Source organism: Corvus moneduloides, chromosome 11 (genome assembly GCF_009650955.1).
Source record: "Corvus moneduloides isolate bCorMon1 chromosome 11, bCorMon1.pri, whole genome shotgun sequence".
Classification (NCBI taxonomy): domain Eukaryota; kingdom Metazoa; phylum Chordata; class Aves; order Passeriformes; family Corvidae; genus Corvus; species Corvus moneduloides.
The window spans coordinates 7,755,118-7,767,404 of NC_045486.1; the positions used below are offsets into that span (position 1 = coordinate 7,755,118).

At 36.6% G+C, this 12,287-nt stretch overlaps 1 protein-coding gene across 2 annotated transcripts in view; it reads right to left on the reverse strand.

Annotated features, from left to right (window-relative positions):
- The window catches only part of ATXN7 (ataxin 7), an 89,012-nt gene that overhangs the window by 68,398 nt on the left and 8,327 nt on the right, over window positions 1–12,287 (reverse strand). For both annotated transcript variants that reach the window (XM_032121369.1, XM_032121368.1), the window contains exon 2: window positions 1,543–1,635. The gene's annotated coding sequence lies outside the window, so the exon portion shown is untranslated. The remainder of the gene's footprint in view (window positions 1–1,542; window positions 1,636–12,287) is intronic.

The following is a 12,287-nucleotide window of genomic DNA, read 5'->3' on the forward strand; positions in this document are numbered from 1 at the left end:
ATTGGGTTCGTTCAGCCTAAAGAAGAGAAGATTCAGGTGAGATGTAATCACAGTCTTCCAAGTAAAAGATAATTATAGGAAAAATGGAGGTAACTCTCTTCACAAGGAACAAGGTGACAGGGCAAGAGGCAACAGGAAGAAGTTGTTTCAGAAGTTTTGTCTAGATACAACAACAAAATGTTTACTGTGAGGACAACTAAATATTGGAACAGGCTGCCCAGAGAAATTGTAAACTCTCTCTTGCCAAAAAATATTTAAACCTTAGCTTGACCAGGCCTCAGATAACCTGCCTTAAACAGAAGGCTGGAACAGATGATGTCCAGAGGATTGTTCCAATCTAGACTTTCCTAGGATTGTATGAAAGCCTGATAGATGATATGGCCCTATTCAGTGATGAGGAGCAAGGAAAGAGAAAGAACAAAGCCAGTTTTTGCAACCCCAGACACTCTGGGTTCACTAAGACAGCCACCTCTCAGGCTGCTAGACAACCCAGGGAAGCATTTTGCTATAAAAATTTCAGGTATTACAGTTTCCAATGTTGCATATTGCAAGATCCAGGCTGTAACAAACATTCCTCACAGTTCTTGAGCCTAGGTTAACTCTGCCACTTAAATAAGCTCTGCAGACCAGATCCATGCTACTGTAATGGCCCTTTCTGTTGCAATCTATTTTAGAATATACTAAAAGGTGATTTGCCCAGCAAATACTGGCCAGACTGTAATAGTCTGGATTCTTCATGTCTGTGCATAACAGTGAAGTCTTTTTTTTCATGGAGTTAAGCAAAAATATACAAAATGGTGAAATGCACATGATGATAAAGAGTAGAGATAAATGTAAGGGAAACAGAGAAAGAAACAGATAATCTTTCAATGAATTAGCAGTACCTGATAAAATAATCTGTACCAGCAGCCCTTCAGACAAAATTTCAATTCATTATCATAATTTTCTCTTTTTTCTAACATTCTGCAATGAACACTAGTCATGCAGAATAAACCCACTCTGTTAGGCAACTGTACAGTCTTACCTCAGATTACAATTCTACTTTCTGAATTTGTAAAATAATAGGACTGATGCAGCTGGTAGGCTATGGCATATGCCAGAGCCTAACAGCCTTCAAATGCTTTAACATATCATGGAAACAGAAAAAATAATTATTCAGAAAATGAAGGTTACTTCTTCTAAAATATAAAAAATAATAAATTTAAAATACTGATTCTATTATATTCCCTATCTGCCATAATTTACTTTTCCAAATCACTTCACCTAATTGCTTGAAAGATATAATCCAGTTTAGTTTCATTTTTTGAAGTTTGGCAGTTGCATGCCAAGTTGAACTCCTTTTAGGTTGACTGTAAGGTTGCTTTATTCCCCACTGAAACACACATTAAACATCTGCATTTAAAAAAAGTCTCCCCACTGCATCTGGGAACACTTCAGACTTGCTTTGCAACCCTGCTAATATCCTGTTCTCTACACTTCTCACATCTAAAACATGAGAATCTTTTGCTTGAGGAAAATATTTGGTTAAGCATGTCACAGTACCTTGAAAGTAGGGTGAATCGCTGGGTTGATTTATCAATTTATCTTCATCTGTTCAGATTTTGGAAGCTTATCCTAACTTGTACCTGATTAATTCTGAAAGAAAAGAAAAAGAGTACAGCACTAAGACATCTGAAACCTTAACTCCGTTTCCTAACGATACATGTATCTATTTAAAAGCTAATATGAAGCATTTTATCAATTTTACAAAAACAGTTTGTGCAATGGATTTCAAATTGAAAGGTAAGCAGGGAGCTGTTATGGTGTCTGCTGTACAGAGCAGCTCTCTAAATGGCAGTCTGACATTACCAGAAAGGTATGCATTGGATGAAACCTCAATCTTCAGCCCAGTTACTGCAATTGCATCGACTCTTACTGAACAGATTCTCAAGCAGATGGTTGCGTTTGTAACACAAGCTGGAAACACAACAGGGCTGGATTTTCTGCACAGGATTTTTCTAAAATACAGCACAACTCCAAGAACAGGGACTTTACCACCATGCCACAGAACGTGGAGAGCTAAAAATGATCCTTCATGTAATCAACATCAGGGACTATCCCTGTACCACTAATGAAGAATTTAGAGACATGTATAGATTGAGGCCTTCCCACAAACAAGGACCTTTATCATCTCAAGCTCAGGTTTTTAAGATCCTTTCATTCAATGCTTTTAAACTGGTTTATATAAACTAAACTTAAGCCCAGTTTCCTTTGGTTTAGCATAAATCAATGCCTAACTGGTTAAAGCTAAACCAAAGCCCTGTTAAAACTTAGAAAAAAGTACAACTATTTTCATGCACAGCTTATATTTAAGATCAATTAATTGATTTTTACAAGGGCTTTGAAATGAAACTGCTGATCATTTTTTCATCACTAAAAAGCCATGAAGATACATATAAATAAGCCAACATAGCACTGGGACTGGATGACACTTTAAAGAAAACTATTTTTCTCCCCTCAAAGGACTAAAGTACAGACAAGAGGAATGCAGTCCAAGAGGGCATCCACGCTGTCCCCCAGTCTGTAGGGCTCTGCTCCAGTGGAAGGTACAGAATGAAGCTTTTCCTGGCTTCTGGCTGCTCCTCTGGGAAGATGTCTGCTAACTAAGTTTAAGTCTTTAAAGTCTTTTTATGCACTGTGGATAAACCCTTTTTTCATCTTTTCCTTTAAACTGTAGCTTAGTAGCTAACATTACCTCAACAAAAATCCTCTGGAGATATATTTACTATTTCTAGGATTGACTCTGCTCAGTGACATAACTGATCCTAACAAGAACATCCTCAATTATATCCTCGTTACTGCATAAAATCCAAATTTTTCTTGTTTTCAATGGACAAGAGTTGAGAGCAAGTCCAGGATTTTTTTTTTCTCTCTTCTGCAGGCACTGTTCTGCTTTGTGCTTAATAGAAGTGATCATTAGCAAATTTCTGCATCAGTAGAAGTCTCAGAAAATGCTGTATTTCCTTGTTACACATACAAATCTCACTGAATACTACAGTATAAAATTTTCTCTTCAACTCCTGCTGCTGCTAACTAGGAAAATGCAACACGGTGTTTATCAAAAATCCTTTTTGTCCTTTGTTAGTTTAGGACAGGAGACTCCAAACTGATATGGATCATCCCCTTCCCAGAAGATCATTCAAAGTTCAGCCTCAAAGTCCCAAGCCCTTTGAGCATATGACCTACCTGCTGTGGAAGTAACTCACTCCCCTTCTCTACCCCAATTTTTTTAGGGGATATGAGAGCTCTGCATGCAAAACACTCATTCTTTTATCCTGATGTAAATGTTACTTTCTCATAAAAGGCAAGTTCTGTTCCTTCAGGCAAAAATGAAAACAAAAACTATAAAGCAGAAGACATCTCAAAAGACTTACAAGTCTAGAAATAGGGTAGTAAAGAAACAGACAAGACAAGGGTGAAGGAAGGATCAGCAAAAATTTTATTCCTGTATATAAAAGATCAGAGCATACTATGTCACCACCTGTGAATTTTGCTGCAGGGATTACACCTGCAGTTGAGTTTGAAAGAAGTTAAAAGAATAAGTTTCAAAAGAATAAATCGACACCTTAATGACCCTTTAAAGAGAACTCTTTCTCCGGAAAATGGGTGGCAGAGAACAGGAATGATTCTTGTTGAGAATTTACAGCAAGTCAATTACAACCACAACTGTCAGTAGAGAGTAATGCAAGGAAGTCATGGGATGATTGAGAACAAGCCAGGTGGAGCTCTCTCCTTGGTACCCTGGAAAAGGGAGAGCTAGTTGAAAGGTGAAAAATGACAAAAATAGCCAAAGCAGCAATCCAGGAAAATGGGAAAAGCCCTGCATTTCCGAACCAGTGAAGCATTATGTCACTCTCATTGCCTGACTATCAAAGAAATTTGGATGAAATTGCTACTTAATACTTTGAAGAGTTACTGATATGCAAGACAAAAAAAACACAGCCTGGCAGAGCAAAAGCTATACTCCAGTCAAAACTGTATCTACACAGATTACATATCATATAGGAGAGTTACAATTATGAATGCATATTATCCATTTAAGGGGAAACACATTTACATGAAAATTGTAATTGCAAATCAACTCATTAAAATAAAGAAAATGGAAATATACATGATAGAGCATCCCTAACTTTTGAAAGCATCAAAACTAATGCCTCAGCTATCACGGTCCTTTAACTCTGTTTCTTTTCAGGTGCCAGAAATATGCACCAAAGAATGTGCCTAAATTTTGGAACACTCTTTCATCTATGTTATCTACTAAATATTCAAATTTAAGATAAAATACAAAGGTTATATTTATATAAACAAGGATGTGAACATGCAGGGTATAATCATACCCAGTACTGGGCTTCATTTAGGCATTTTATAGGTCTGGGGATAACCTCACAAGGTCTCATTCTGCCCCTTGGAAAGGCAGGAGCAGGAGGTGTGTGTGGAGGGAGCAGGAGCCAGGCAGCAGCAGGCCAGGGGCTGCTGTTACGGCCAGCTGGCAGCTCAAGGGTAAATCCCAGCAGTTCTCGGGCTAACCCTGCCTGTGCTGGAGACTGACTCTGAACTCACCAACTACAGAATCTCAGGGGGTCAAAGACGGTATCAGAACCAACAATTGCATAACTGGCCCTGCTAGTCTCTCCAGGAGACACAATTCTTCACATCTTCACAGACTTAAAAACAACTACCAGCTCCATGCTTCAGAGATTAAATACCAAACTTCCGTAAACACCAATTACAAAATTACAGCTTCTCAAGATTTCATGTATTTCCTATATTCCTAACACCAAGAGCAAGTGTTTCTCAGAATCAACTAAATATTTACTATTATTTGTGCAAACACAAATGCAACAGAATATTTGGTGTAAAATATAATAATGATACAAGTTATTCTGAAACTATTTCAAACATGCATAGGTATCTTAATTAATAACGAGAAAGGTCAAACTTTAATAACTAATACACTAGTTACTACATAACTAATACCTTAATAAATGGAGAAGCAATAACACCTTTTGGATAATTGATAAAAATTGCAAAATAATTATGTACAGCAAAGTGCACTTGATGGATCTTAACTTTGTCCACCATAATTTTCCTTTGTCTAATGACAACAGGCAATGACCAGCTTTCATTATCTTCCTCAACAAATCATGTCATCACTGATTTTATCTTCCAACAATTTCTCTCTTAACTTAGAAGTCTTCTTCAGCAGTAAGATTAACAAAATCATAAGAACCCTCTGCATATTCCACTTCAACAATTTAAGTAAAACCACACAAAGCATTGAACAGAAAGGTAAAAAACATACCTCCTTTCAGAAATAATGCAAGATTTTCTATAAGCAAGTATTTTGTCTTATATTTCAAAACACTTACATCTTGCAGTATGATTCATGCCACTATTTATTTGAAAGTTCAATCCATAAAACACATTATCTTACTGCAGCAAACTAAGATAAATATGGACAGTTGAAATTATGTTAATACATTTCTTTTAAAATGGTATTTATATATGTCTGTAGAGAAGAAAAAGATATTTTCTGCATTTTAAGCCACGGGAATATTTCATACCAATTACAACTTGTATTACATCAGAAACAAACAATGAAAGCATTGTAGATAGCAGTAAGACACTGGACATAATGATTTTCCATTTTTAAAATTTAAAAAAATCCTGATTGGATCATTTAAAAGGGTGCATGAAGTAAAACAGTAATGAAGTAAAAAACTAAGAAAAATATACAAACATAAAATATAAACGTATTTTTCAGGACAGAAAGGCACAGCTAATCAAGGCAATTGAGAGTACATGAATAATATGATTTGCAAAAATTATTACTGAGCTTCTCTGTTAAAGGTAATATTATTCAAACAACACTGTCACAGTTATTGCAGATTAAGGTTTTCAAATGAGTTCCTTGTGTATATCATTATTTTGAGTGGCTGCATTTTATCTGTCTAATTTTAAATTACTGCAGGCAGATGAAAGTCATCCTAAAATCTCACTCATAATTCAGGTACCGTACCACTAACCTTAACAGAGATGCTGGTTCCTACACACGTACAACACTATTCCCAATGTAAACAAAGGACACTGGCATGCACCCCAGGCTAAGGATGCATTTTTCAAACACCTTTCTGACTGTTCCATTTTATGGTGATGCAATATGACCTACATTTTCAACGGCCAAAGAGAGACAGAGAGATAGAAAGGGAGGAGATAGAGAAAATAAAGACAGACAGACTTTTGCTGTCCTTATCCTCCGCCAACTACAGCTTTAACGGTCCCTCATGGGGGGTGGTAATGGGCAAGAATAAAAGCAGAATAACCTTATTGTAAATTCTGAATGAGAAGCTGAAAGATAGGCAAGTGTAAGAAATAGCAAATTTTTTTCCTAAAATCCTGTGAACAAGTACATAGTGACACCCTCAACAGGAAAGAACAGAATCAATAATTTTATAATCAGTTGCCAGAACAAAGCTGTCTGCAATACAGATACTTATTTTACTACTTTGTATTTCCTCTCATGTTCCTACCACTTCATTTCCATGTATTCCCTTAAGATCTCAAAACGAAACACAAAATAATCCACATCATTATCAACATTTTTACAGACAGAGGAATTGAGGAAGGAGGAGTGATTTGCCTACACTTACATAGCAGGCCCAAGGCAGGCTTGGGAACACAAAGTATCCCTCTTCATTATCTCTGTCCTCTGCAATCTATTAGGGACTATGATACCTGTCACCCTAATATATAATCTTGACAAAATACCAGAATTATCTCTCTCTCTTGTATTTCTTGCACATGAACTTCACACAGAAATCTGTACTAAATTACCCCTAACTCTCAGAAAGCCTTCCCTCAGAAATGATGGTCCACATTTCTCAAACTGGCTCTAGAAATGCACTTGACTGAAGTGTAAAACTCAGCTCTGGAAGTGTTAATGGTCTTTTTCATTATAAACACATGAAAATATAGATCTAATTAAATCTTTGGGTGGGTTTTTTTGGTGGTTTGGTTTATTTTATTCTTCTGCAGATAAAGCACCTTTCTTTTCAAAAATCTGTAGTTTTCCACAGTTAAAACTAGTATGTTAAGAAATTAAAAGCTTGTTGCTAGGCTTGTATTAAGCAAAAATCAAGATCTTTTGTGTTTTGGTTACTCTTTTTTGGTGCAAAAATATCCTGCAGAATAGCTGCAAAGTGCTTAGAGGATCAGAGTTCCTTTACTAGAGCTGGTAGTTAGTACAGTATACAAAATAACAGTAAATAATTTCTTTATCTTTAAAATTGAAGGTCAAAACATGATCTTAAGTATACCTCTGTACATCCAGAATTACCTCAGCTCTTTCCAAAGTTTCTTGGGATTTGCAAATAGGTAAACAAGACTGTAATTTGACACTGCATTTGAAACCAGAGATCAAGAAAATGTATCGATTAATCCTGGGTTTGAACTGTGATTTTATGGTAACAGTAGCTTTCTTATCAAGCAGCATTCATCTCCTGAAGTGCAATCAGCCCTACACGGCAAGGGGTGAGAAATTGTTGCTCATTTGCTTGAGTGCTGCTGCTTTCTCCAACAGCAACTTTCTATCAAACTGTTTAGCCGTGATAAGGAGTTAGAGAGGCAAATAGCACCTATACCATGTGAGAGAAAGAAAAACCTTAAAGCCCATCCTACTTCAAAGGGAAGAGACAGCATGGAGAATCAAGAGACAGACTGCTAACAACTATGAAGGAATTACCTGTATAATGATGGGAAAGAGTTTGGAAATTGAGAAAGAATGGACACTACAAGGAGGATGGGGATGCAGGTGGTAGAGTGGAAGACACAAGGTCTTAAGCAAAAAACAGAACTATTTTTCCTTCAACACTTGCCAATAAGACCGTGGGGAAATCCTCACTCGATTAAATTAAATTATAACCACACATTTCTCCACTCCTATTATCCCTGACTGCACTTTGGTCAATCTGTTTTACTCTTTGAAACTGAATTTAGTGAAAAACTGGTATTTCTTCCATTATAAACAAATGTATGTCTGTTAATCTAGGACAGGAGTCGTGCTGATATAATAGAAATCTCTTCTGTATTGTCAGCATTACTAAAGCTCTCTTTTGTGAATATTTCACTGCAACATTTTCTGTCCTTTCTTTTCCTTTTTTTTTTTTCTTCCTTTCTTTATAGTATATCTGTTGCAGTTCAAAACGGAAAGCAGAAGTGACACTTTTTTTGCTGTCCAACAACATAAACATTTCAGCTGGAGAAGCCAATCAGTGCAGGGACCAAGCCCAGCATCCATCTCAGAACGACTCTGCCTACCAGTGACTGCCATCTAGAGCCAGAGTGCATCGCCTCACACGAGCAGGACAGAAACGTTACAGCAATGACTGAAATGTCAACCCCAGTCAAAAGAAAAAGAACAAACCAAGAACTCACACTCTAGAAAGTTACAACCAACTTAAAAGATTACATGAGTTAGGTTTCTCTTCTTAACATGTCTTCTGAATAACAAGCATTTGGTCCATGTCTCCCTGTTTTTCTCTGAAAACTGCTCTTTTGTTATACAATTTTAAGTCGCATATGCAGGGAAAGTATATATATAAAATAGCACTATACTGCTTTTCAAGTAAATCCTGTGTTTCAGTTTGTTTGCTAAGAAATATGCTGGGCCATGCTGAGAAACTGACTACAGAATCTCATCACTACCTGAAGATTCAACAGTGAAATTTCAAAGACTACCTATGTTAAAATGCTGACAAGGCTAATATTCATGACATTAGTGATATTAATAAGACAAGAAATGTCTTTTTAGTGGCATCAAATTTAATTTTAAAACCCTAATATTTTCATTTTAAGAAATACACTCACGCTGACCCAAATATACCAGTGGCTTAAATGTCAACAAAAGCCCCCCAAGCAAACAGCACTTCTGACACATGGAAGTTTGACATATATTTATAAACTGTATTAATTCACAGCTGTTTATTATACTGTATAAAATCATATCTTTTTCTAACTACTACTTACGTAACTATTAATAACATGCCTAATTCTCAAGCATTAGTCAAACAGCCACTAAATACTCTTTAACAGAATAAAAGGAAGGATTTTTTTGTTATCGTTTACCTGGAGAATATAATAATTTGCATTTTAAAATATTCAAAATAGCAGTTCCCTTCTCTGCAAACTATACACAGATGCAAAGCCAAAGCTGTGTGAGTGTTAGCACATTCTTTAGCTATTAAAATAATTTATTAGCTATGACTAATAATGCCTTGTGAAGAAATTAGTTCTCCAGTTTCCTCACTCTGCTGCTCATGGACAGGCAGACTGATAATGGGGCATTATAGAAACAGAGGATGTATTCTCACATTTATCATTCCATTAGATACACAACATCCAGGTTCCACAGTATCCCTCCTTTTCCTGCTAGTCCCACTAAGAAAATAATTTTTCCTAAGGGGATACATACTCACAGATAAAATGAAATTAAATGGAATTACAAATCTTACTGTTGAACACACCTACGTATGAACCAAATGTCAAGCTGTAGTTACTGAAATCAACAGTTTGAATGCAGCCAGCTGGAACAATTGCTCATTCTGATCCACACTCAGGACATGCTTTCCCCCACAAGGCACTCCACAAATCCCCATAATTTTTCCAAGCAGAATAACAATTCTGTAACTGGCTTAGATGCAACATTACAGCAGAGAAGAATATTTAAACAGAAGGATGACAGGGATTCACTGTAGAATTGTCCTGGAGGATGACATGAAAGAAGCACTGCCAAAAAACCCAAACCTGTTGAAAAACACCACCTTTCCTTGACAACTACCACAGCCTTTCTTACCGATACAACAAATTCCACTTGAACAGGTTACAGAGCTGGAACATAGGTTTCAGCATGATCCTATTAAAACGTGTCCAATGTGTATTTAGAGATCTGTTAACCAAAGGAGATGGAAGGAACCTCCAAAGGTCAGCCAGTCCCTCCCTCGGCCCCAGGGCATGAAAACTAAGTTACCTGGTGGGAAAAATACAAGGAATCAAACCTGTTCTTAAAGACCATCCCACGGGTGATTATTCCAGCTGGTCAATACTTCCACTAGAGAACTGTGTTTGTCCATGATCAATCTTCATTGCTTGAATATGATCTGTTTCTTTCTCCACCAGCCACAAGCCCCCTGCTTTGCAATGCCCTTCAACAGTTCTGTATTCTCACCCTCTGAGTCCTCTCTTTTTTACCATAAGAAATTGCACTCTTGTGGCAGGCACACATTGTTTCTGCATCATGGTTTTTTAGATCTTTAAGAAACTACACTGGCATCTCCACACCTCCTCTTTCCTAATTTCATTCAATCCAGACCTGATGTCCTCCATGTGTGCAGTTAATGAATACTTTATTTCAAAACTAAAGCAGATCAAGCAGACTTATTTCACAAACTCAGGATTCTTAATATTATTATATAGATTTATTTTGGTTTTTTTGTCTAAGAAAGTTTAGGAAGTTCTAGAATACAGCATGCACTCCTACTCTACGCAGTGATTTTACATATAAGTAAAACAAATAAAAGTACAGACAATATTCCTATCACTTTAAAAATTCAAGTCCTGCTCATGAGTTAATGAAATGTCACTATTATGGTGTGAACACAAATACTAAAAGAAGGTTGGCCCCATTGCCCTGCAACAAAACTATGCAATTTCCCATTGATATCAGAGATGGTGCTCGAAGAAAAGTTGTGAAAAAACAGAAACACACAAAACCACTCATCAAATGGCAAGAAAAATAAAAAGTCAAAAATTGATCTGAAAGTTTCAAAGTAAATCTTCACAAAATATGACCACATGAAAGCGAGGTTTTTCTTTTATATATCCTCCAGTACTATATTTATGTGCATAAAGTCTCAGTAGTTATGTTTCCTCTTTTTGAAGTATTTCTTTTTCTAAGGCAAATATCACTCTTAAGCTTTAAATTCTCTGATAACAACAGACAACTATATCTCATATCAACACCACTCTCAATGAGACACTTGCCTGGGAAGATCTTTGACGACACCAGAGATCATAGAATTTCCAATTACTCCTTCCTCCTTTCTCAACAAAAAGGATAATGGAGCATAGCCAAGTCTGGGCCCTGCTGACAACTGGATTAGCAGAAACCATTCCTTTAACTACAGTTAAGGTAATATTTTCCTATTTTTCTATATCTTTGTCAAAAAAAAAAATTACATTTTGTTGTGAATTGCTGTAACACATTTCTCAACCACAACACATGGTGCTGTACCCTACCCACACCTCCCAGAAGGCGCCCTGTGCTAGGGCTGCCTGTTACTTGTTTTTCCCCAAGCCATGACAGTATTGCAGCTGCTTAAAAGACACCACCTGCACAGAAGCCACCAGAGAACAACTGCTTATTTAAAGACAACTTAACTTTTAGAGGCCTCTGCAAAGAAGCAACACATTCGCATAGCATCCATCTCAAAAGAAGATGCAGAACAGCAATTTCACTAACTGATATTAGCAGAAAGAGAAGAAAATGTAGGTTGCAAATTGGCTGTCTTAGAGTTGAAACTCTCTGTGCCAAATTTAGTAGGCCAGTCCTAGAAAGACATGAGGAACAGACTCTGTGAGGAGGCAATTACAAACCAAGATTCAATAAGAATAATCCAGTCATTGGGAAATCTGTTACCTGTATTATCATCATAAGTCTACGTCAACATTTGAGAGGATGAGTAAGGTTCAAAATCCCTTCAAGGGCTTGCAAGACCAGTCTTTATACATTTGAAAACGACAGCTCTTGAGCTATTTCCTTCCCTTTGTTTGGTGACATGAACTACAGTTACAATCAGTCACTCCTGCTTGTGCAAGTCTTTCACGTAATAACAGGAAAGAAAAGCTCCGTCAGAAAATCTGACAGTAAATATCCTCCTATTCCAATGCAGACAAAGTGACTGCAGCTCAAGTGCAATTTGGGTACTTCTAAAATTAAATTACAAACTAATGACATAAAAAAAAAATCTTGTATGTTTTATTTTAATATACATATGCACAATTTTATTTCAGGATGTGTTATTGTTCAACACCATCCTAACTTTATACATATGTACACACACACACCAAAACTCACAAGCAGTTCTCAAAAATAAAAGAAAAACCCACCAACTCATAACTGCCAAAGTGACACTGGAATGAAACTGAAGTGAAAATATTTACCATGAACCACAAAATAACAGGTGCATACTTAT